Source organism: Alnus glutinosa, chromosome 14 (assembly GCF_958979055.1).
Source record: "Alnus glutinosa chromosome 14, dhAlnGlut1.1, whole genome shotgun sequence".
Lineage (NCBI taxonomy): Eukaryota > Viridiplantae > Streptophyta > Magnoliopsida > Fagales > Betulaceae > Alnus > Alnus glutinosa.
The window spans coordinates 10,786,755-10,813,461 of NC_084899.1; the positions used below are offsets into that span (position 1 = coordinate 10,786,755).

Genomic DNA, 26,707 nt, shown 5'->3' on the forward strand with positions numbered 1-26,707 from the left:
AGCAGATTCTCCAAAGTGCAGATGCAAATGCGATTACTAAAAATCGCTATTTGCAAAATGCGGATGCGGAATAAGAGTATTGCCACTCATATAGTAAGTTTAGTCAACATTTTTCTCAATATTTTATTAGTTATACAGAATGAACAGTAAATAGGCTCTACAGCCTATTAACTGTTCATTCTATATATAACGAAAATAGACAATTTGCCTTATCTGTTGGATTAGAAAAAATATTTGATAATAGTTAAATCTAGTTATTTTGAAGAATTTGACTTGGCTGTTGGAGATGCTTTAACGAAGAATTCTCCGGTACATATATAAATATAGAGTGAAAACATAAGTAGACAAAGTATATTAAGTATAATCTCAAGCTCATCTAAATAAGAGAAGTGCTCCATCTCGAAATATATATAGGATATTAGGTTCCGACTTATGTTTTGTAAAAGCAACAAGAGGAGATCTCCTTTAAAAACAATCACAAGTCCAGATTTAACTCTACTAAAAATAAGCCAAGTGACTACTTTTAAGCATAACTGGATTTTGATGCCGTTTGATTAGTGTCAAATATTGTATATTAATTTGGATTTCTTAATTTGTATTTGTTAAACTTTTAATTTTGTTATTTTTTGATATTTTTGGTTAGTTTTGATATTTTAAGTGTTTTGTAGAACATTGAGAGAAAATAATATTTTTTTTGTTTTCTTTTGTTTTGTTTGCGGATAGGCAAAGAAAAGAAAATGAAATTGAGAATGCCAGCTAAAGAACTCCAAATGAAAAAAATAAAATAAAATTAAAAAAAGAAGAAGAAGAAGAAGAAAGCCAACACAAGTGGGGCCAATTCTAGATGAATAGGAAGTGAGAAAAAGTAAAAGAAAGAAATAGAAGAAGTCAGACATGCACGTCCTACAAGGAAATGAAGAAAAAAAGAAAAAAGGAAAAGGAAGAAAAAAAGAGAAATAGAAGAAGTCAGACATGCAAATTAAAACACTCTGATGACTCAAGACATGCATGGTGCAGATGACGACTCTTTCAGCAGCTCTTTCCGAGAAAGACTCACTTCTCAGCAGGAATTCCGGAAATCAGAAAAAGAACTCATGCATGAGAGGCTTCAGTGTGAATTCCGGAATTCACAACAAGTACTGGCGCCATTTTGGGCTTCTTTTCCAACACTAGCATCACTGCATAAAAGGAGAGGCTTGTAATATTGAGGGGCAGTTCTTTTCTTGTAGAAAAAACGCAGTCCAGAACGTGACTGGAGGGTAGCTCCAGTTCACGCTGGTTTTGTTATTATTTCTTTCTCTTTTTTTTCTTTTTTTTTTTTTTTCAGTACGTACTTGCGTTTTCCTTAATTAATTTGTAAACTTTGGTACGTACTGTAGTTTCGGAAGGCTTGCTTTTATTTCCTGTTCTTTCTTTCTTTGACAGCAGAGTTTTGAGTAGTTAGTTTTATTTTCCTGTATTTTCTCTTTCACGATTGTTTTAATCTTCTACATTTACCGAGTTTTTCTGTTACACAGACGTGAGAGGGTGCAGTTTTTTTTTCTTTTTTAGTCTTTTAATATTGTCTTTAATAATTTTAACTAAAGTTAGTGTGATGTTTGTAGTCATGGGATGCTAAAATCATCGACTAAGGTTGACGATAAAATCTCAATATTGAATAACACACATTCTTGTTATGCTATTTGTACAATCCGATGTTTATAGAATTATTATTCAAATTAATCCCATTCATTCTATTGATTTATGTCTTTAGAATGAATGTTTATTTATTAAAAAGTTGAATATTTAATGTTTTTATCCGATGGATACATCGATTTATTTGATTGAAAGAGGATATCTATTGTAATTTGTTTATTAAACGGACACAATGGATAATTTGATTTTAAATGGGTATTCCTTGTAATTTATTTATGAGTTGGATTCATTAAATGTTTTAACATTCATTGTTAGGGAACTTGAGTAATGAATAAAGTTTAAATGTTTATCGGGTGTATAAATAAAATATAAGAGTGTGTTCTTTGATTTGGTTAGGTGGATTCTAAAACCTTAGTAGTACTTTTTATCATTTGTTCCTTATCGACTTTAATTTTAGTTTGTTATTTTGCATACTAAAACGAAAAAAAAAAAAATAGAACTAGCTAGGTTAAAATAGAATTAGTTGAAATAGAAATTGGTTTTCACAACACAATTTTCTGTAAATTCGACATCATACTTGCACACACTGTATTACATACAATTCCTACGCTTACGAATACTTTTAAGACTCACAAACGTTTCAAAACAACACATCCCACGTATATGTCTCTCTTACATAATATTATTATACGAAAACAGAATAAATATCTATTCACTTTACCATCTCATCCTCTTCTTCACTTTCCTGCCACCTCTCATTTTTCTCCCTCCATAAAATCTCGCAGGAAAGCACTGCTCCAAAAAAGAAAAAAAGAAAAAGAAAGGGACAAGAACATAGGATTAATTTTTCCTGAATTTTTGTCATTTTCTTGGAAGGTTATGTTCTAACCACATAAGGCATTCACTACAAAAATTTTCGATTTTAGTAACCTAGGTTTACTAATGTGCAAAAGCCTTTTACACGTTAGTAAACTGTAGTAACGTGAAATCAGTGGCGTGATTTTCACATTCCTAATCCCATAGTTACTAAAATAATTTTAGTAACGTCCAAATAGACATCACGTTACTATATAGTAACGAAGAAAAATTTCACGTTAGTAAATATGTACTAACGTGCAAATGAGACGCCAGTAAACATAGTAACGTGATAATTTACTTTGAACGAATTTTTAATTTAATAACGTGCAAAGTGTTGCACGTCACTAAAATTAGTAAAACGAATTTTTAATTTAGTAACGTGCTAAGTGTTGCACGTCACTAAAATTAGTAAGTGCACTAAAATTAGTAACGTGATAAAACTATCACGTTACTAATTTTAGTGACGTGTAACACTTTTGCACGTTACTAAATTAAAAATTAAAAAAAAAATGTTACTAATATATATAAAAAATGAAAATAAAAAATTATTATTTTTAGTAACGTGTGTTAGCACGTTACTAAAATTATGAAAAAAAAAAAAAAAAATCTCCAACGCACAGGCTTCATCCGAATCATCTCTCCCTCCAGCTCCAATCCAGCCATTTTTTCAAGGCTTCAAGCAAAAAATCTTGAAACCAATATTCATGACAAAAAAAAAAAGTATTGAATTCTCAACCCAAAAAAACAAACGATCAAACACAGATTGATGTAGAATTAGAAAAACAACAGAAATTGTTTTTCAACAATGTATTACCCATTAAACTGAATTGGATGAGCCTCAAAATAATAGTCGTCTTGAAACTACTAAATAGTATGTTTGGTTGGTTGGTTGTTTATGTAATAATTTTGCAGGAAGTGGGTGATCAGTCGATTCAATCCCTTTCTAATCACTCCATCGCCATACCCACATCATGGACTGCTACTCAAGAAAGAGGCCCCTTCATTCTTCATTCCCCCCCTCTCTTTCAAGACGTGGAAGGCAATCATAAATTTGAAAAACATAGCTTCAGGCTTCAGCCACGGCCTCACTGCCTGAGCGTTCGACTCTTGCTTCTTCAAATTCCCACAAGCATGAAACAGTTGCACAAGTAGAGCCTGAAAAGAGAAAAAAATTGTTAAAAATTGTTAAAAATTGGAACAAAAAGAAAAGAGAAAAAAATGCCAGAGAAATAACAAGAGAAGGAAGCCAAAAGAAGTAACCAAGGGAGGAAGAGAGAGAGAGAGAGTGGGAGAGTACCTAGTGGGAGAAAGCAAGGAAGCTTGGAACACATGGGGAGAAAAAATGGCTGGAATTGGTGTTTTAAAAGACTCAAAAAGGCTAGAATTGTTTCATGTCCCGCGTGCATATGACTAGATAAAATTTAGATTTTAGTAACGTGCAAAACCTTTTTGCACGTTACTAAAGCGTAGTAACCTTATTTTAGTAACGTGAAAATCATCACCACATTACTATTTAGTAACGTGGAAAATTTGCACGTTACTAAAATTTAATTTTTGTAATGTGGAAATCATCACCACATTACTATTTAGTAACGTGAAAAATTTGCACGTTACTAAAATTTTAGAAAAAAAAAAAATTAAACTTTCGGATGAGGCGCGCGCAGGGCAGAAAAATTTCGTGTCCCGTGCGCACCCCACTTCCCCCCAAAAGGCTCAGTCATGAGCTTTTTTGTTTTTTAATTAACTTTTTTTTTTGTATATATATATATATATATATATATATATATATATATATATATATATATTAGTATTTATTCTTAATTTTCATTTATATTTTTTTGTTTTTTTAAAAAAAAAAAAAAATGAAAGATTACTTTTCTTTTCTTTTAAAAAAAAATTAATAAAAAAATCTGGTTTTTCTTTTTTAATTTTCGTTTGTTTTCTTTTTTCCAAAAAATATTGTTTTCATAATTATTAATTGTTTTTTCGTTTGTTCTTTTAAATCAAATTCTTTCTCGTTTTTTAATTTTTTTAATTTGTTTTTTGTAAATAACTTTTTTTAAATTTTTGTTTTTTGTTTTTTTTAATGTATTTTTTTCAATAAGACAAAAATATCTAAAAATTCGGAAAAAAAAAAAAAGTCTTTTTTTTTTGTTGATTTTTTTTTTTTTTTTTTTCCGAATTTATAGATATTTTTGTCTTATTGAAAAAAATACATTTTTACCTTATATAGTATGTTAAACTAACATATTAATTAGTTATTAATACTTACTATATAACATATATCCTATAGCTAGTATATAACTAACTATAAAATATAGTTTACTTATAAAAAAATAGTTATATATATATATATATATATATATATATATATATATATATATATATATATATATATATATATATATATATATATATATATATATATAACACACATATATCACATTACTCGTGGTTTACATATCAGATTGAAGCAATACGCTTTGATCGATCAAATATTCTATCGATCCTATGATCCTGTCATGATTGATCGGACTAGTACTTATTATGATCGATCAGACGTTCGATCGAACCTTCACTATGTCAACTATGATTGATCAAACTCTATCATGATCGATAGATCATCCAATCATTATGATAGATCTATAGGATCAATAGATCATTCGATCGATCATGATAGATCAATAGGTTTGATAGATCATCCGATCAATCATGGTAGATCATCCGATCAATCATGATAGATCAATAGGATCGATAGATCATTCGATCGATCATGATAGATCAATAGGATCGATAAATCATCCGATCAATCATGGTAGATCATCCGATCGATCAATCATGGTAGATCATCTGATCGATCATGATAGATCAATAGGATCGATAGATCATCCGATTGATCAAGATAGATCAATAAGATCGATAGATCATTCGATCGATCATGATAGATCAATAAGATAGATAAATCATCCGATCAATCATGGTAGATCATCTGATCAATCAATCATGGTAGATCATCTGATCGATCATGATAGATCAAAAGGATCAATAGATTATCCAATCAATCATGATAGATCATCCAATCGATCTATGATAAATCATCTGATCGATTACGATAGATCAATAGGATCGATAGATCATCCGATCGATCACGATAAATCATTTGATCAATCATGATAGATCATCCGACCGTTCACGATAAATCATCTGATCAATCATGATAAATCAATAGGATCGATAGATCTTCCGATCAATCATGATAGATCATCCGACCAATCATGGTAGATCATCCGATCAATCATGACAGATCATCCGACCAATCATGGTAGATCATCCGATCAATCATGGTAGATCATTCGATCGATCATGATAAATTATCCGATCAATCATGATAGATCAATAGGATCGATAGATATTCCGATCAATCATGGTAGATCATCCGATCGATCATGATAGATCAATAGGATCGATAGATAATCCGATCGATCGTGATCAATCAATAGGATCAATAGATCATCCGATCGATCGTGATCGATCAATAGGATCGATAGATTATCCGATCGATCATGATCGATCAATAGGATCGTTAGATCTTCCAATTGATCGTGATCGATCAATAGGATCGATAGATCATTCGATCGATCATGATAATATTGATCCTATCCGATCGACTGTGATAGATCAATAGGATCGTTAGATCATCCAATCGATCGTTATAGTATCGATCCTATCCGATCGATCGTGATCGATCAATAGGATCGATAGATCATTCGATCGATCGTGATTGATCAATAGGATCGATAGATCATCCGATCGATCGTGATCGATCAATAGGATCGTTAGATCATCCGATTGATCGTGATCGATCAATAGGATCGATAGATCATTCGATCGATCGTGATAATATTGATCCTATCCGATCGACCGTGATAGATCAATAGGATCGATAGATAATCTGATCGATCAATAGAATTGTTAGATCATCTGATCGATCGTTATAGTATCGATCCTATCCGATCGATCGCGATCGATCAATAGGATCGATAGATCATCTGATCGATCGTGATCGATCCATAGGATCGATAGATCATCCAATCGATCATATCCGATCAATAGTCATAGATCATCTGATCGGTCGTGATCGATCAATATGATCAATAGATCATCCAATCAATCGTGATCGATCAAAAGGATCGATAGATCATCTGATCGATCGTGATAGATCAACATAATCGATAGACCATCCGATCGATCATAGTGTATTAATTAGTTTGATCAATCGTGATAGAGTTCGATCAATCGTACTTGACATAGTGAAAGTTTGATCTAACGTGCGATTGATCTTAATAAGTATTAGTCCAATCGATCATGAAATGATCAAATGATCGATCAAACTTGACACAAGTGAAGGTTTGATCAAATATCTAATTCATCCTAGTGCATCAGTCCGATCTATTGTGACAGGAACATCCGATCAATCAAACTTGACACAGTTATAGGTTCAATCTAACGTGTGATCGATCATGACATGATCATAGAATCAATAGAATTATCCAATCGATCCTAGTGTATTACTCCGGTCGAAAAAAAACCAATTTTTCGAACAAAGAAACTAAAAATTTATTTTTTAAAAACAAATTAAAAATTCAAGAAATACAAAAAACGAAAAATTTTTGTTTTTGTTTTTTTTTTAAAAAAAATAGTTGAAAATTATGAAAAAAAAAATTTAATAAAAAAAAATAACGAAAAAGAAAAAAGAAAAACCAGTTTACTATTAAAAACATAATATAATTTTTAATAATTAGTAACATAGACAATTTTGAATGTTACTAAATTAGTAATGTGCAAAATAATAACGTGACTAAATATTTGAAATTGTATTATTTTTTTTAAAAAATATATTGACATAATATTTAGTAACATGCAGAATTTTGCACGTTACTAATTTAGTAACATTCAAAATTGTCCACGTTACTAATTTAGTAACGTGCAAAATTCTGCATGTTACTAATTCTTAAAAATTATATTATGTTTTTAAAAAATATATTAACATAATTTTTAGTAACATGCAGAATTTTACACGTTACTAATGTAGTAACGTGCAAACTTTTGCACGTTACTACATTAGTAATGTGCAAAGTTTTGCACGTTACTAATTCTTAAAAATTATATTGACATAATGGTTAGTAACGTGCAAACTTTTGCACGTTACTATTTAGTAACGTGTAAAATTTTCCACGTTACTAAATTAGTAACATGCAAAATTTGCATGTTACTAAATACTTTAGTAACGTGCAAATTTTGAGCACGTTACTAAATCTAGTAACGTGAAAAATTTTACACATTACTAAATGCTCAGTTTTTTGTAGTGATTGTTAGGGTTTATGTCCTAAAAGCCAATTCATATTATATGACATTTTAATTTATTAAATAAGTTGTTTAGTTTTCTAAATTTTATTAAGAACATTGCATGGGCATATAATTGTTCATGTGCATATTATTTTGTATATATAAATGCAATCCTTAAGCTATATGGTGTATTAATCAGAATCACACATAAGATCTAAACCATAAACCTTGTAACTGATAGACCATAGTTTGTATTCAAAAATGAAATTGAACACTCCAATTGATAAGACTAACATATCCATCATAATGATTTATCTTGATCATGAAAGTTGAAACTTCTGATTGATATGTTGGAGTGGTGACAATACACTGAACGGATTATGTGAGTTGTTATTATTTTATAACTGTTGTCAATATGAACAATTTGAACTCATTGATTGCTTATAATATTAACTCTCAATTCTGTAAGGAATGTGAACTCAAATGTAAAGCAGATGTCACTTTGATACATTTATGAGTAAGATTTTCACGGTCAAAATCTCACATTGTTGGGTCGGTGATCACTTGTACCTTTGTAGGCAGGGACGGAACCAGAAATTCTTATGGGCAGGGGTCAATGGCCAAATTTTTTTTTGGTAGGGGCCAAATAAGCTAAATTTATATTTTTACCTTATTTTTTTTTTAATTTTTTAGAAAAAAAAATTTCTACCTAATAAATTATTTTTTTTTAGGAAATTGTGGGGGGGGGGGCATGGCCCCTGCCAGCCCCCCCTCCCTCCGTCCTTGTTTGTAGGAACACTACTTCTCAATATGAAATCCATAATCTTTTAATATCAAAGTGAAATGAAATATCTATTTAAAATAAATTTAATAGGAATCGATTATTATGAATCTTTAGCCAAAGTGTTTTATAGTATGCAGTTACTAAAACTAAATATACTAAATGAAATATCATTTCAAGAGTTTACAAGAGCCAACCATAATTTTAAGGTTGAGAGAGAGAGAGAGAGAGAGAGAGAGAGAGAGAAGGGTTCTATCTAGTTGATGCATTGTTTTTGTGTTAGTGAAATGAACCAAGCGAGGTCTTCATCTAATTGAAATGAACCGAAAATAAAAGCTTAACACACTCGTCAAAAAAAGCTCTCAATAAGTGCATTTCAACACATAGACACATGCAAGCATGAATTCCCACTAAAAATTAGGAAAAATTTTACTTATTATCCCTGATCTTTTATTACTTTTATAATCATACCCCTTAAATTTTAAAAAACGTCAATTTAGTGTGTCACCTTTCAAATTTTTTTAATTTCACTAAATTGTTAGGATTTTCTGTTAAATCTCATTAAAATTCCCAAAATACCAATTTTTTTAAAAATAATTATAAAAAAATTCAAAGATTCTGGCTTGGGTATTTTTACAAATTCCATTAAATTCTGATTAACGCCTAAATCTTTGCAATTTTTTTCCCTAAGAAAAAATAGGGATATTTTAGAAATTTTCACACCTTTCTGTTAGAATTTAACGAAAAATTCTAATGGAGTAGTGAAATTGAAAAATTCTAACGGACTGGTAAAATTAAAAATAAAAAATAAAATATGGATATACTAAATTAATACTTTTTAAAGTTTAAAGGTATGAATTGCAAGGATATATTTAGGTGTTGGTAAGGATTTAATGAAATTTGCAAAAATACCCATGCATGAATCTTTGAAAACTTTTTTTTTTTTTTTTTATAATAAAAAAAAAGTGGGTGAAATTGACAAGATTTAATGAAAAATCCTAAATGGGTGAAATTGAAAAAAAGAAAAGAAAAAATTGATACATTGAATTGACACTTTTTAAATTTTAAGGGTATAATTATAAAAGTGATAAAAGATCAAAAATAAAAAGTGAAATTTTTCCTAAAAATTATTAGCATAATCGCCCCTCGATCTTGTAGCACTCATATAGTTTATAGGTTACTGTCTCCTCCTAAGTCCTAACTCTTAAAAGGCCAAAAAAAAAAAACAAAAAAAAAAATTTAATAAGACAAATTTAATTTCATGAGCTGCCAATATTTCATTAATAAGACAATTCAGAAGCCGCAACTATTGCCATGAAAAAGTTTCAAGTGAAAGCATTTCATGGCCCTGTAAAAATGTGTACTCCGATCCCACTCAATTTTTTTACCGTTAAGTGTTGTATTAATTAAGTATATATAAATGCATGGACAAAACGAAGACTTCCTTCCCAAGCAAACTAGCCGAAAGCTCTCATTCTATCCATTTCATTCCTCCACCTTTCCAAGACAGATAAATTGACAACAACTAATTAAGGATTTGTAACTAGAATTATACCCTTTCACCTAACTAAACTATCTCCAGCCTTCATAAAAGCCCCCTCCTCCTCCTTCCCCCACTCCTATCAAACACTCCTGCATTTGTAAATTTCATGTAGTACCACCACAAAGATGACCAAACAGGCCGTCTCCTTCCTCTCAATTCTGCTTGTGTTTCTCTTCCATTTCCATTGCATCGCAACTTCAGCCCAGCCGGCCGCAGCTCCAGCCCAGCCTGCCGATGCCCCGGCCCTGCCCGCCAATCCCCCGGCCCAGCCTGCCAATCCCCCGACCCAGCCTGCCAAAGCCCCAGCCCAGCCCGCCCAGGTCCCAGTGCAGACCGGTTCGGCCATCGATGTCACCAAAATCCTCGAAAAGGCCCATGGGTACTCAGTCTTTGTTCGCCTCTTAAAGAGCACAGGTGTGGCTAAGCAACTTTATGGTAGCTCAACAATTCAAACATTGGGTTTACTATCTTTGCTCCTATTGATGCCGCATTTTCGAACCTTAAACCGGGGACTATAAACTCTCTATCTGACCTACAAAAGACCCAACTAATACAGTTTCATATCTTGAACACCGTTGTTACCCTGTCAAACTTCCAAACTTTGAGCAATCCAGTGCCTACAGAAGCCGGAGATATCAGCGCCGGTGCGTTTCCACTAAACATTACCACTGCTGGAAACCAAGTGAACATCTCGACTGGCCTTGTGAACACCACATTGGGCGACACAGTGTATTCGGATGACAAGCTTGCTATTTATCAGGTCAGCAAAGTGCTTCTTCCGCTGGACATTTTCAATCCTAAGCCTAAAAAAGTAGTTACAGCCCCCGCACCAACGTCATCGAAGCCTAAGGCGACAAAGGAGGATGCTCCGGTGAGTCCGCCAGCTGGTGCTACCAAAGTGGACGAGGCTGCTGCAGTAAGTCTCAGCAGGCATAGAATGTTGAAGTCCATTGGAGTTGTTGTGGTTGCATTCTTTGTGATGAAAGGAACTTGATGGTTTATATGCATGTAGTAGCTCTATTTACTCTGGTGAGAACCCCATTGTCTAGGGGCTGCAAGATTTTCTGAGTTGGGTTGAACGATTGTGAACAGCACCAAGTGTTTTCAAAATAATTGCCTTCTTTCCTTAACTGTCCCATCTTTTTTTCTTTTTTCTTTTTTCTTTTTTTCTTTTCTTTTTTGGTTAAGCTTGTCCTAAATGTACTATAATCCATATACTTGGAAGTTGGGAGAGCCATACTTACATCCAACAATACATTCAAAGTGCCATAAAAAGAAGAGAACCAACCATTTAATCTTCAAAAGTGATCATCTCCCATTGATGTACATGGTGTATTTACAAAGTTACACCGATCAGTCATACTCTCAGTCAACTTCCGATGAGTTTTTTGCTCGTTGTGGCGACATCTTCCAAAGACTAAAAATTAATAAATTTACACTTTCAATATGTATATTTACTTGAATTTAGACTCTCTATTCAGCTAAATAGTCTCACAGCCAAAGATGCAGTTTCAATTTCGGTAAACAAATCCAAATTGGAATAAATCTCTCTCTCTCTCTCTCTCTCTCTCTCTCTATCTGTATCTAATGTTAGTGGATTCCCTGGTTTTAAGTTAGAAGCCATGTTCTTCATTAAGTTGCGGTTTACCTTCAAAGAACTTAGAATATGAATCTACGCCATATAGCAATGTTGAATATCTCAATGCAACCTTCAACCTACAAAGCTGAACCATGGCATTTCAGAAAATACAGAGGACCAAACCAATATATATACACTATATATATCATTCGATCCCATACTCGACAAACTGCATTCGATCTCATACTTGATGTAGTGGCTGGCTTTAATACCAAATAATATAAACCTTGAGTAGAATTCACAATTGGAAATTGGCTTGCAAGGAGAGGCAACATAGTAATCGGTTATGGGTGAATTCTTCAGAAATTATATGGGCAACCCCATGGCTAATTAAAGACTCCAAGGAGGGTCATTTCTTGATGAGAATGTAAAATGTCGTATTTTTCCCCTTAATATTTAATCTCTTATACTTATTTAATGCCTAAATATACTCAATATTCTTATATTTTGATTTAGGATGCAAATTGAGGCATTAAATGCAAAACAAAGCTAATTGGGCGATTTTGGACAGATTTGACATCAGTTCGTAATCTGGGCATAACTCTCTCATTAAAGCTCCGATTGAGACGATTCAAGATGCTGTGGAACACCAAGAAAACGATCTACGACTTTTATGTTTGGCATTTTGAGAGATACTGAATGTATCAAGGTCGAAATCGGGCTTGAAGTTGACGCTCTGATGTGGATCTGATGCGGTTTAATTGCGGAAGTTTTCAGATATGGAAATTTCTTTACTTTGAGACTTTCCATAATCATCCAATCAATTCCAGCCAAGCCAAGCAATAAATGACAAGTCAAGCAAAAGAAAAGGAGAGAAAAGATGCGTGGTGAACCATGGAATTAAAGAAGAGATTTGTGGGGACCACGTGGAAGAAGACAACATAAAAGGAGCATCTCTTTCCATGACAAGGCAATTTGATTTCTCTCCATACTTGGCTGATTTGTGGGGACTTAAACAAGGAAAGAATCGATAAAGTATATGGCAACAAAAGTCCACATTGAAATCATCACCTTCCTAGTTATCCTAGCCTTTATTTTATGTTTAATACTTTCCTTAATAAATTAGATTTGTGTATTGTTATTTTAGGATAGTATTTCTTTAGGAGATTTCCTAGGCTTCTAACATATGGGATGAAACGTGTATAAAAAGGGGGAACCATGACATACAAGACATCATCTATCTTCCATCTTCTCCCCTCTTCTCTAATTTTTTTGAGTCATGGCCTTGCGTGGCTAAACTTTCATAATTGGTCGAAGGAAACGAAAGCCTCGGAATCAATAAAACTGTGAGATCTAATTTGTTTTTATTGTTCAATTTATGCTTTGAGTATCAGATGTTCTTCTATACTTATTTTCATGATTGTCTCGTTTAATTGCTAGGAGTACTACTAGTTTATTATTCGTTGCAATCTATTGCTAGGTTGGATATCAAATCCGTAATTGTTTGATCCCTCCAATCTGTGAAGCAACTAAGATTTAATGATTTGCTGCTTCTCAGCGATTATTAAATTTTAGGAAGAACATCCGACGAAATTAAATGCAACCGCTTGTGCTTGTGTTGTTTCGCTTCGTCGATCTCTCTAATTCTTAAGGCTGCTACTAGATTAAACCTATAGTGCTTGTCTTAGGTTGTTTAGTAGTTAGGGTTAATTAGAGCGTCTGTCTTCTAATTAACTACGACTAAGGAGAGATAGGAAAACAGTTCCAACGGTGAATATTCAAAGCATGAATTGATATATATTTGCATCGATGATCAGTTGCCAAATTTCGATGGTGGAAGTTGACTTAGACCAATGTTTCTTTACTTGATTAATATTTTAATTTGAATTGTTTTTTAGTTATTTTTCTTAAAATTATTTTCATACTCAAAACCCCCCCCATCCTTGTTCACGTAGCATAAAACTCGGCTAATTACTCTCCGTGGGATTGACCCTTACTTCCACTGCTATATATATATTTTCACAAGTAAGGTTTTATTTTTGGGTGCCTGCGACAGCACACCATTTCTTCTTGCCCGAGAAGAGGTTTCAATCCCAATATGGGGACCGCACAACCCAGTTAGACGGGGTGAAAACTTTTGACAACGAGTATATGACATTTGGGAGATGGTTTTAATAGATTTGAATCATTGCATTATTTTATTCCTCACAATAAAAATGGTTACTCATGTGCACAAATTATTCTCATAGTTATTGAATGCTACAAATTAAATGAAATATTTCATATCTTGTTTTGAAAATATTGAAAATTGTTTTATTAAGTTTTGTGCATAATTCGAAGGGGTAAACGGCTCGATATCACTCTCTTGATTAATATATTATTTCTACTTACTGAGGTTGCTCATTATAATTTATTTACATTTTTTCAGAGATAGCAAAGACTCTTAATAGTATCAATACCGGGAAAATTTGAGAATTTTGGATCGGAGCTTAGCGAAAAGTTGCGTATCTTGGAGAGTGTCGGTCTTTGATATCAAATGATACAAATTTTGTGTAGATCATTGAAAACTAGCTTGGAATGAGAAGATATCCAAAAGCTTATAATATATACATAGTTAAAGATTCTATTTAAGCCATACAAGACAAATAGAATCGTATCAAGAGTTCCTTTGAGGTATGTTAATTGGGTAAGGGAATGTATTACAACTCCAAAATTTTCTATAGCCCTTAGAGGGACTTTGGCCGGCTACTTTAATTTAATGGTATGAGAGGCTTGTGAACTGCTGTGCAGTTTATAATTCTATTGTGATGTTGCTGGCAATCTTGGAGTAGGTTGAAAAAGAATATATATATATATATATATATATATATATATATATATATATATATATATATATATATATATATATATATATATATATATAATCATAATAAGAATAGGACAACTCAGAATTGGCAAGCATTCTGGGTTGGGAAGGATGTTCACCCCAATCTTTGAGAAGGAGGATCTTATCAAAGTAGACGCTCATGTAGAGTGTCTTATCAGTTTTTTGGTCAGGAATCAATTTGAAATGGGCCGATTTTGTTTCAACCAAAATAGTGGTGTAATCACTACAAAAATAGAGGTAGGTTGACACGTGTACAGTGTTGTACACGTGTCAAACATTTAGACACGTGCACTTTGACACGCGTAAGACGCGTGTCAAATGTGCACGACATTAAGTGCACAATTTGACACGTGTATTGAGATACACGTGTCAAATTGGTTTGGCACGTGTATCGCAAATACACGTGTCAAACTGTTTGACACGAGTATTTTAAATATTCGTGTCAAACCATTTTGACACGTGTATGTGATACACGTGTCAAATTTGATACGTGTATCTCAATACACGTGTCAAAGAGTCTTGACACGTGTATTGTAATACACGTGTCAAATTTGACACGTGTATCACATACACGTGTCAAATTGTTTTTTTTTTTTATAAAAAAAATCCAAATTGAATTTTTCATTTAAATAAATTTTTAATTTAATTATTTAATTGTATTTTTAAATTAAATTAAAAATACGATTATATAATTAAATAAAAAATTTAATTAAATAAAAAATCCAATTTGGATTTTTTTTTTCAATTTAGTTTTGGTATTGGTTATTTAAAATTATTTGGTATAATAAATTTTCGTTATTTCAAATTTTATTATTTCCGACCACAAATAAAGCAATATTGATTTTACCAAAAAACAGCACAAAATAATATTACAAAAATCATAAGTTAATAACGTATTCGTTAACTACGCATATATTTACACATAAAAATTAATTACACAAAATATCTACAAATCTGAAGGGCGTCCCTGCGAATCACGAGGTACCGTCCCAGGCGTGTTCTCGCCAACCGGCGATTGCTGCGCAAGGAATGGTGTAGCGGGCGAAGGTGTAGCGACAATGGAATGTTGGCTCAGCCGTCGTCCAACAGGCGACAACGTACCAACCGTTGTCGAATTACCTGCAAATAATATAGAAAATTAAAGTATATAATATTACTTGCAAAATTAAAGGGGTAATTAAAATAAATTGAAATTAATTTTGTCCTACACACAATATAAATCATACATGCAGATGCACTACTAACAGACGACGTACTACCTACGTGTGCAGGTGAAGGCGTACCAAGACATGGTGCTGATGCTCCCATGGAGGACATGAAGACCTCAACCTGTCGCATGCGCTGCTCCAACAGGTCATTCCTCGCTCGCTCAGCCTGTAGCTCCGCTTGGATCTCTTCCATCTTCCGAGTGTGTTCGGCCCAATCCCGAGACCTGCCCTGAGATGGTCCCCCTTGTGACGGAGGCCTATATGAGAAACATGTCCCCCGAACAGGTGTGACGTTCGGCCCAACCTGCCGAACCCTCCCTGCATACTTAGGCCTCCCAACCGCCTGTTCGTAAGCGTCGTTCGGTGCCCAACGCACCGTGTCTGCGGAGACGCTTTGCGTGGCGGCTGGATCACTGGATAAACTCTGCGTCATCCTCTCCTGTACGTCGTCAACATGAAAAAGTCATATATTGAATAATGACAAATCACACATAATTTTAAAAATAATAGTAAATTAAATCAGTAGCATACGCATAGGACCCGTGTACGTTCGTTCACGTAAGTGCCGTCCTTCTTTGTGTGGGTCTTCACGAACGACGCGGCGCGAGTGGGGGGCGTGCCAGATGTACATGTCTGTCGTCATGCAGTTGACATATATAACAAACAGATAGCGATAAAAATAGTATAAAGAAAAATAAAAACAATTAGCAACAAATATTAAAAACATAAACATATATATTTTCATACCTCCTCGTGATTAAATCTGGCATAACTTTTAGATCCCGTACAATGAGGAAGGTCATTCTGCTCGCGCAGCCTCTTCATCCGTTCAGAGGTTGCCTACGCATTTAACATGAAAATAAAAATGTAAGCATTAACACACTTAAATTAAAACTAAAATTAAATGAACTGTTATTAAAAAACCACAACATTTTCTTGGCCTACATACGATTTTATGCTCACGGCACCAATCTGTCAGCAGGAACTTTACATCTTCTGCGTCATAGTTGCCAAAAAAACCGTCCGGCATTCTCGTACGGATACTCTCGGGCGTGTCACTGTCTCTAATACATAGTTTGGTTTTGAACCTCGACTTCCACGAGCGGTGCTTACGGCCAATATCACATAAAGCCTCCTGTTGTGACCTGCGCGCGTCTACTGATACAGGTAGATAGAACTCCTCTTGCACATTCAACACATTTTTATAGGTTTAAAAACTTTAAGAAAAACATTAATCTCAAGTTTAATTCAAATAAATAATTAAATTATATTCATAGACATACCATCAGCGCGTCCCACATTGCCTGCTTAATCTGCCTATTTACCCTCGCCCATTCGTCCCGCATGTGTATGTAGGACCCACTCCTGATCATCTTGCCCTCAGCCCGCCGAAATCGATTGCAAGCCCGTCCTACAGGTTGTATAGCAGCATTGTACTGCAATACAACCTTCTTCCCCCTCGGGAGGACCCAGTTTCTCGCTGGGTCGTCAATCACCTCATAATAAATGGTCCCGTCTAGGTTGTACCCTAATGAAAGAAATATTCAACATTTAATCATAAGACTAAAGAACATATATATATATATATATATATATATATATATATATATATATATATATATATATATATAAACAATTTGTAATCAAATATTTATTTTTTTCTAAACAAAAAAAAAAAAAATTTGGTAACACAATATGAGTTTTAAGGATGTCTAAATATGTACTTACCCATCAACCGAATCTGCTCAATCCGTATGTGCTGGGTTGCTGGGTCGCCTGCAACCTCCTCGCCAACCCCTCCGGCTGGTGGAGCCTGCTGATCATCATCTGAATCCATATCCTCGGGACTACCGGGGGCCAACTGATCGGTACCCAACATCGCAATGTCCTCCTCATGGGTACTTTGGCTCCCCCCCACATCTGGCATCTGACTCTCATCGGAAAGTGGCATCTGGCTCTCACCAGATAAAGGCATCTGGCTCTCTACATGCCCCGGGCCCTGTCTCGCCCCCAAAATCTGGCCATGCATCGCCGCCTGTGCCGGTATCTGTCCCAACCCCACGGCCGGCATCTGCATCTCCCCGGTCTGTGACAGTGGAAATCTACCATCCGGCGTCTCACTATCAGGGTTACACGTCATAGGTCCACTATACGTATACGGAAAGTACGGCGCATAACCCTGTGACCCTATCCCCTCTCTCACCCACCATCGATAGGCGTTACCCGGTTGGGTGAACCCTATCTGAGATAATGTCGGCAGCTCCGACAATGGAGAGCTGCAAGGTCCAGCTGTGCTGGTCTGCTCGTGATCTGACGTGGGCACGGCCACCGTACCCGGCAACAATGGTCTATAAGCCCCGTCTGGGTGGTGTGGCCACGCTGCAGAATACAATGCCGTCGAAACAGTGGGCGTGGTCATGGGGGGCACGGGTGGGCTAGGTGCCCGATACGCATAATGAGGGGGTCTCTGGTCCATCAATACCTGCGAACAAATGCAGACAAATTAATTAGAATATGTTTTTTTAATATATTTTTAATGAACATACTAAAGAACAACGAAATTTATGCAATTAATAAAAATTTGTATTGAGTACAAGCAAATTGTACAAACAATATATATATCAGTCAAGTGTATTGAGTTCAAGCTAATTATACTCACAACAAATACATCAATCATTGTATCACGGGAGCTTCAATCGGATCTATGTCGGGCCTGTCGTACTCGAATTCATCATTCGTATCTGGTAGGTCATCAATGGCTAGTACGAGCGGTACGCACTCATGGTAGGTTGTACCATCCTCATTACTCCCATCCCCCTGTCCAACGTCGTACACGTTGCGCGGTTTGGTCCTAACCGCACAAACCCAATTTGGGTTCCTTCCATCTTCTACGTAGAATACTTGATCCACCTGAGATGTAAGCACGTACGGCTCGTCCTGAATCTGTTCTCCCCTGTGGACGAGGTGATTGAAGTTGACAAACACTAGGCCATACTCGTCTATTGTGAATCCTCTGTCCATTGTGGGGTCTCCCCAATTGCACTTAAATAGGACGTACGTAGTCCTGTCATAGTACTCGACCTCAAATATATCGGTTAACTGCCCGTAGTACGTTTCGCCTTCAACGGTAGGAACACATACGCCGCTGTTCTGAGTCCTCCTTCCCACATCATGAGCAAGCGTGCGAAATAATTTTCCATTTACCACGTACCTGTTGTACTTCACCGCTGTCTCCTTTAGCCCTCTACAACGCATAACCAACATGTGGCCCAATTCCTCCCTACGTTGATCGTCCAGGCCATCGACCTATGTTTTAATTACAAATATTAAACATCACATTGGGTAATTATATTGAACCCGCATAAATTTATCCAAGGTGGCATTTACAACTATTTCCTTACATATGCACGGTACCATTCGCAGAACTGCTCATGATGTTGTGCTTCAATAAGAGCCTCCGTAATGCGACCCCTAGTGCATGATCGCCTAAGCGCGTCTTTGTACATCCTACATTCAGCGTATACAATTATGTAATAATTGTTATTAATACTTTTATTCGAATTTTGCTAAATATAAGGTTAGGACTACTTACGTCCGCAAATTGTGAAACTCTTCAGAGTTGAACACAATATAACGATGAATCTGGTGCATTATCAACCGGTTCATGGTAACACGCGTGCCCGCCCCCTTGGATCCATCAGGATTTCTCTGAGGTCTGTTGTGGAATGTTGGTGCGTTATTCAGATACCTTGAACAGAACGTTACCAGCTCGGTCGCTATGTGCCCCTCCGCAATGCACCCCTCAGGAGCTGCTTTATTGCGCACATTAGATTTGAAATTCCCCAGACTCCTGATGTAAACACATACACGACAATTTAATTGTCGTCAATTAGGATTACAATTAAATAAAAATATATATTTACATATTACGCCGAATTTTACCTCTCTGCCGGGTACATCCATCTATACTGCACGGGTCCACCCAGTCTACACTCGCGCACAAGATGCACGACCAAGTGGACCATGCTGGTAAAAAACCCTGGAGGGAATATCTGTTCTAGCTTGCACAAAGTGATACAGACGTCACCCTGCAGTCGGTCCATATCTTCTTGTGATAGCTTTGTTGAGCATATGCCTCTAAAAAATGCAGAAATCTCCACAAGAAGTCTAACAACTTTATCAGGCAATGACTTACGCAGTGCAATTGGGAGAAGCTGTTGCATCAGTATGTGGCTATCATGGCTCTTCAAGCCGGAAATTGTACGGTCCTTGAGCCGAACACATCGTGAAATGTTCGAGGCGTATCCGTCTGGGACCCTCACATTTCAAAGAACCTTCAGAAAATTTTCTTTGTCCTCTCTAGACATGGTGTGACAGGCAGCGGGAATATACGTTTTACCATTGGCGGCCGTGAACGGATGCAACTTAGGTCTCAACCCCATTTCCTACAAGTCCAGCCGAGCTGCCAAGTTGTCCTTCGTTTTCCCTTTTATATCCAAAATAGTGCCAAGTATATTGTCCATGACATTTTTCTCTATGTGCATAACATCAAGATTGTGCCGAAGCAAATTGTCTTTCCAATACGGCAATCTGAAAAATATACTTTTCTTCTTCCATATAACATCGGAACTCCCTGCACCCTTCTTCCGCTTCTTCCGTTTCTTCTTCTTACCCGCGGTCTCATCCCCAAACGCAACTCCGTCCAACTGTTGGAGAACCTCGTCTCCGCATGGCACAATCGACGCGCTGTCAAATTCTTCAATACCGTCAAATGTCCGCCTGTTCAGCCGCCACAGATGTTCTGGCGGTAGGTATCTCCTGTGCCCCATATAGCAAAATTTGCATCCGTTCTTTAAGCGTATAGAACGCGTCGATTGCATACAGCAAGGGCATGCCTTCGCACCCCTGTTAGGCCAACCAGATAAATCTGCATACGCTGGCAAGTCGTTTATCGTTCACATCAACTGGGATCGCATAATAAAATTTTCCTTCTTTGAAGCATCGAATGTTCGTACCCCTACATTCCACAGTTCCAGCAACTCATCAATCAATGGCTGAAGGTAAACATCAATATCCATACCTGGTGAGTTCGGTCCAGGGATAACCAGGGAAACGATGAAGGACGACTGTTTCATGCACATCCAAGGTGGCAAATTGTACGTCACAAGCATTACGGGCCATGTGCTGTGGGATGTGCTCATGTTCCCAAATGGATTAAATCCATCTGCTGTCAAACCAAGCCGAACGTTCCTACTCTCTGCCATAAAATCTGGATGTAAAATGTCAAACGATCTCCATGCCTCACCGTCGGCCGGGTGCCTCAATACGCCATCCCTAGTGCGGCCTTCTGCATGCCATCTCATATAGGGCGCAGTATGCTCAGACATGAATAACCTCTGCAACCGTGGGATGAGTGGAAACCACCTCAAGATCTTCACCGGGCATTTTTTCTCGCTGATATGATCTCACCATCATAATCTACATGTGTATCAGCCCTCCACTTAGACTCTCCACATACGGTACATGAATCTAATTCTTTATTGTCTTTTCAGAATAACATACAGTCATTACTACACGCTGGAATCTTCTCATACCCCAGACCCATGCCACTTAGGAACTTTTTGGCCTCATACGTGTTATCTGGCAATGTCTCATCGCAAGGAGGCAACAACTGATTGATAAATTCGAGAATGTCTGAAAAAATCTTGTTACTAATACCTCCAACGCACTTCAAATTGTACATGTGTACAGTAGCACTCAATTTACTATGCTTTGTACCAGGGTGAAGGGGCTTCTCGGCGGTCTTTAACAGCTCTTTGTACTTCAATGCGTCCCCGCAAGAGGTATCTTCGTCAACTTCTTGCGGAAGAGTACTGACGGCTTCAAGAACATCGTGCACGCCGAAGGCGTCACGCAACATGGCGTGCATGTTATCATCCTGTTCCCCGGCGACACCCTCCTGTTCTGTGACTTCACCATGTTCAGTACTACAAGCAACGGTCTCTGTTCCACTGTGATAACTCGAACACTGACCAGGAATAGCGGACCCAGTCGTAGTCTCACCGTGCATATACCACAAATTGTATCCCGGATTCATCCCCCTACCTCCAGTCAGGTGGGCAAGAACGTAATCTGGAGTGTGACGCTGGTTATTTCGACAATACTTGCATGGACAGTAAATTTTGCCATCGACCGCCGTACAGTTACTAATGGCAAATGCCACAAACGCCCTACACCCGTCGTTATACCGTGTCGTACCCCTAGGTGCTGACATCCAAGACTTATCCATATGTCTCTGTATAGGGTTAAGAGACCGAGACAAATCATACGTCTTACAGTATAAACTTGTAAAAAAATTGTGCATGTCAGGCAAAATGGGGTGTACGACTTTTTTTCCCTTTTAAAGGGTTTAGGGTTAGGGGTTAGGGTTTTAGTTTTTTTTTAGAAAGTGTCAGAATTTGTTTTTTTTTAATTTTTTTAATTTTTTAATTTTTTTTTATTTAGGGGGTTTAGGGATTAGGGTTAGGGTTTAGGGTTTTAGGTGTTTTTTAGAACGTGTAAGAATTTTGTTTTTGTTTTTGTTTTTGTTTTTTTTTTTTTTTTTTTTTTTTTTTTTTTTTTTTCTCTTAAGGGTTTATGATTAGGGTTTAGGGTTTAGGGTTTAAGGTTGGAGTTTTAGTTTTTAGTGTTAGGGTATTTTAGGGTTTAGAAAGTGTAGGATTTTGTATTTTTAAGGGTTTAGGCTTTAGGCTTTAGGGGTTAGAGTTTACAGTTAGGGTATTTTTTTTTTTAGTGAAGGAATTTTTTTTTTTTTTTTTTTTTTTTTTTTTTTTTTTTTTTTTTTATTAAAGGATCTAGGATTAGGGTTTAGGGTTTAGGGTTTTAGGTTTTTAGGGTTATGATTAGGATTAGGGTTTAGGGTTTAGGGTTTAAGGTTATGATTTTTGTTATGGTTTAGGGTTAGGGTTTTTTTTTTTTAGGGTTTAGGGTTTAAGGTTAGGATTTTTGTTTTTAGTGTTAGGGTTTTTTTTTTAGAAAGTGTAGGATTGATTTTTAGGGTTTAGGGTTTAGGGTTTGTTAGGGTTTAGGGTTTAGGGTTAGGGTTTGTTAGGGTCTAGTGTTAGGGTTTAGGGTTTTAGGTTTTTTTTTTTTAAGCGATTAGGGTTTAGGGTTTAGGGTTTTAGGTTTTTTTTTTTTTTTTTTTTTTTTTTTTTTTTTTTTTTTTTTTTTTTTTTAAGAGTTAAGGGTTTAGGGTTAAGGTTTGTTAGGGTCTAGGGTTAGGGTTTAGGGTATTAGGTTTTTTTTTTTTTTTTTTTTAAGAGTTAAGGGTTTTGGGTTAAGGTTTGTTAGGATCTAGGGTTAGGGTTTAGGGTTTTAGGTTTTCTTTTTTTTTAAGCGATTAGGGTTTAGGGTTTAGGGTTTTAGGTTTTTTTTTTTTTTTTTTTTTTTTTTTTTTTAAGGGTTTAGGGTTTAGAGTTTAGGGTTTTAGGTTTTTTTTTTTTTTTTTTTTTTTTTTTTTTTTTTTTTTTGTAAGAGTTAAGGGTTTAGTGTTTGTTAGGGTTTAGGGTTTTAGGTTATTTTTTTTTTTTTTTTTTTTAAGAGTTTAGGGTTTAGGGTTTGTTAGGGTTAAGGTTTGTTAGGGTCTAGGGTTAGGGTTTAGGGTTTTAGGGTTTTTTTTTTTTTTTTTTTTTTTTTTTTTTTTTTTTTTTTGTAAGAGTTAAGGGTTTAGGGTATGTTAGGGTTTAGGGTTTAGGGTTAAGGTTTGTTAGGGTCTAGGGTTTGGGTTTAGGGTTTTAGGTTTTTTCTTTTAAGCGATTAGGGTTTAGGGTTTAGGGTTTTAGGTTTTTTTTTTTTTTTTTTTTTTTAAGAATTTAGGGTTTAGGGTTTAGGGTTTGTTAGGGTTTAGGGTTTGTTATGGTTTAGGGTTAGGGTTTTTATTTGTAGAAAGTGTATGATTGTTATTTTTTTTTTGGGTAAAGTGTTTAGGGTTAGGGTTAGGGTTTATTAGGGTCTAGGGTTAGGGTTTAGGGTTTTAGGTTTTTTTTTTTAAACCGATTAGGGTTTAGGGTTTAGGGTTTTAGGTTTTTTTTTTTTTTTTTTTTAAGGGTTTAGGGTTTGTTATGGTTTAGGGTTAGGGTTTTTATTTTTAGAAAGTGTATGATTGTTATTTTTTTTTTTGGGTAAAGTGTTTAGGGTTAGCGTTAGGGTTTGTTAGGGTCTAGGGTTAGGGTTTAGGGTTTTAGGTTTTTTTTTTTTAAAACCAATTAGGGTTTAGGGTTTAGGGTTTAGGGTTTGTTATGGTTTAGGGTTAGGGTTTTTATTTTTAGAAAGTGTATGATTGTTATTTTTTTTTTTTTGGGTAAAGTGTTTAGGGTTAGGGTTAGGGTTTGTTAGGGTCTAGGGTTAGGGTTTAGGGTTTTAGGTTTTTTTTTAAAAAACCGATTAGGGTTTAGGGTTTAGGGTTTTAGGTTTTTTTTTAAAAAACCGATTAGGATTTAGGGTTTAGGGTTTTAGGATTTTTTTTTTTTTTTAAGGGTTTAGGGTTTAGGGTTTAGGGTTTGGGGTTTAGGGTTTGTTAGGGTTTAGGGTTTGTTATGATTTAGGTTTAGGGTTTTTATTTTTAGAAAGTGTATGATTTTAATTTTTTTGGGGTTAGGGTATTTTTTTTTTTAGAAAGTGTAGGAATTTTTTTTTTTTTTTGGGTAAAGTGTTTAGGGTTAGGGTTAGAGTTTTTATTTTTAGAAAGTGTATGATTGTTTTTTTTTTTTGGGTAAAGTGTTTAGGGTTAGGGTTAGGGTATTTTATTTTTAGAAAGTGTAGGGTTTTTTTTTTTTTTTTTTTTTTTTTTTTTTTTTAAAAGAGTTTAGGGTTAGGGTTTTTTTTTTTTTTAGAAACTGTTAGTGTTTTTTTTTTTTTGAGGGTTTGTGTTGGTTTTACGGTTATCAGATTTGAAGTTTAGGGTTACAGTTTGGGTTTTTATTAAAAAGTATACGGTCAATTTAATTGTTTTTCTTCCATATTCAAACCAATGGTTTTTTTTTTTTTTTTTTTATAATTCTTTTTTGTTTCCATTTATCGTTTTCAAAAGTGTCATCGTTGGTTTAAAACGTTAAACTAATATGTGATATTGTTTTATTTTTTTTCCAAGAACAAAAAAAAACTCATGAATTCATAATAACACATTACAATAAATATATATAAAACCTCTCAAATCAATATTTAAAACAAAAAAATTAAAAACAAAATAAACACAACAACATAGTGTAAAAGTACAAAGCTTCATAAAAAAAAAAATTATAATAAATAAAACCCTAAATGACACAAAAAAATACCAAGATGTACACAAAAATTTAATAAAAAAAAAACTAACCAAATATATATATATTAGGAAAAAACACCAAAACCCAAATGCAGGAGTCCATTACAAAAAAAGCAAAAACAAAATCATATGTATAAAAATTCAGTAACACTGCAATAAAATAACAGACCAAAAAAAATATCAACACAAGACAAATACTCGGCCGGACATGGAGAAAAATATGCAGAACATGGACAAAAAAATTAAATACAAACAATGAGGGAAATTATACTCACTGCCAAATTGGGTCTATGGACAAATTATGCAGGTATATATCTGCATATTTGGAGGAACAAAATAAACCAAAAAAATCGACGTTAGGAAAATATACCAAAATGCTATATATATATAGAAACCGGTATACACAGAGAGCAAATGAGGGAAATACCGGAGCAAAATCACGCACGGCCGGAGAAAGAGCTGTCGGAGAGTAGTTCCGGTGGAGAGAGAGAGAGAGAGAGAGAGAGAGAGAGAGAGAGAGAGAGAGAGAGAGAGAGAGCTAAGATATATAGATCCGGTTAGAATATATATCGGTGAGAGAGAGCGAGAGAGAGAGAGACAGAGTCGGTGAGAGAGAGATGCTCGTGCGCCGACGGTCACCACGCCGGCCGGCTGAGTTCGACGTCCGGGGGAGAGAGAGAGAGAGAGAGAGAGAGAGACACACACACACAGTGAACGTGTGAGAGAAATGGGTAGCTTCCTCTGGAAGCTACCCATTTCTATATAATATATATATATATATATATATATATATATATATATATATATATATATATATATATATATATATATATATATATATATATTATATAAAATAAATTTTAATTTTCAAAAATAAAAATTTTGAAACACCTGCACGTTTTTTGGCCAGGTGGCCCGCGGGAGAAGTCCCGCGCGCCAGACCTTGCCAAACAATTGGAGACGTGTACAGAGTACACGTGTCCAATTGGAGACGTGTATTTTAATACACGTCTCAAATTGTAGACCTTTTTTTTTAGAAAAAAATTATATTATAATATTATATAAAATAATATATGAATAAATATATATATAATTTATTCAACTAAATACAAATACAAACCCATGCAGCCCATGCAGCCCTAAACTCTAAACTGTAAACTATTAATTCAAACTCTAACACTTAGTATATATACTAAAACCTAAAACCATAAAAAATAAAAAATAGAAACTAAAACCTAACCATAAAATTAAACTCTAACCCTAAGTGTTAGACTATATATATATATATATATATATATATAGCTATAAAACTAAACCCTAAGTAAATGTACTATATATGTAGCTATAAATCATAATCCTAAGTATATGTACTATATATATCGGAACAATCTAATTTTGAACTGCTCATGATTTAATGTATATATTTAAAAGTGTACAATAATAACACATGAAAAATATATTGACATTATTATTCATAAAATGTAAAATCAATTAAATTATAACCCATAGCTTTAAGTATATATATTATATATACCTATAAACCCTAAAACC

General features: G+C 34.9%; 1 pseudogene; it reads left to right on the forward strand.

The window, feature by feature from the left end:
• The first annotated feature begins 10,288 nt into the window (after positions 1-10,288).
• LOC133856557 (fasciclin-like arabinogalactan protein 12) lies at positions 10,289-11,157 on the forward strand (annotated as a pseudogene).
• Positions 11,158-26,707: the final 15,550 nt, after the last annotated feature.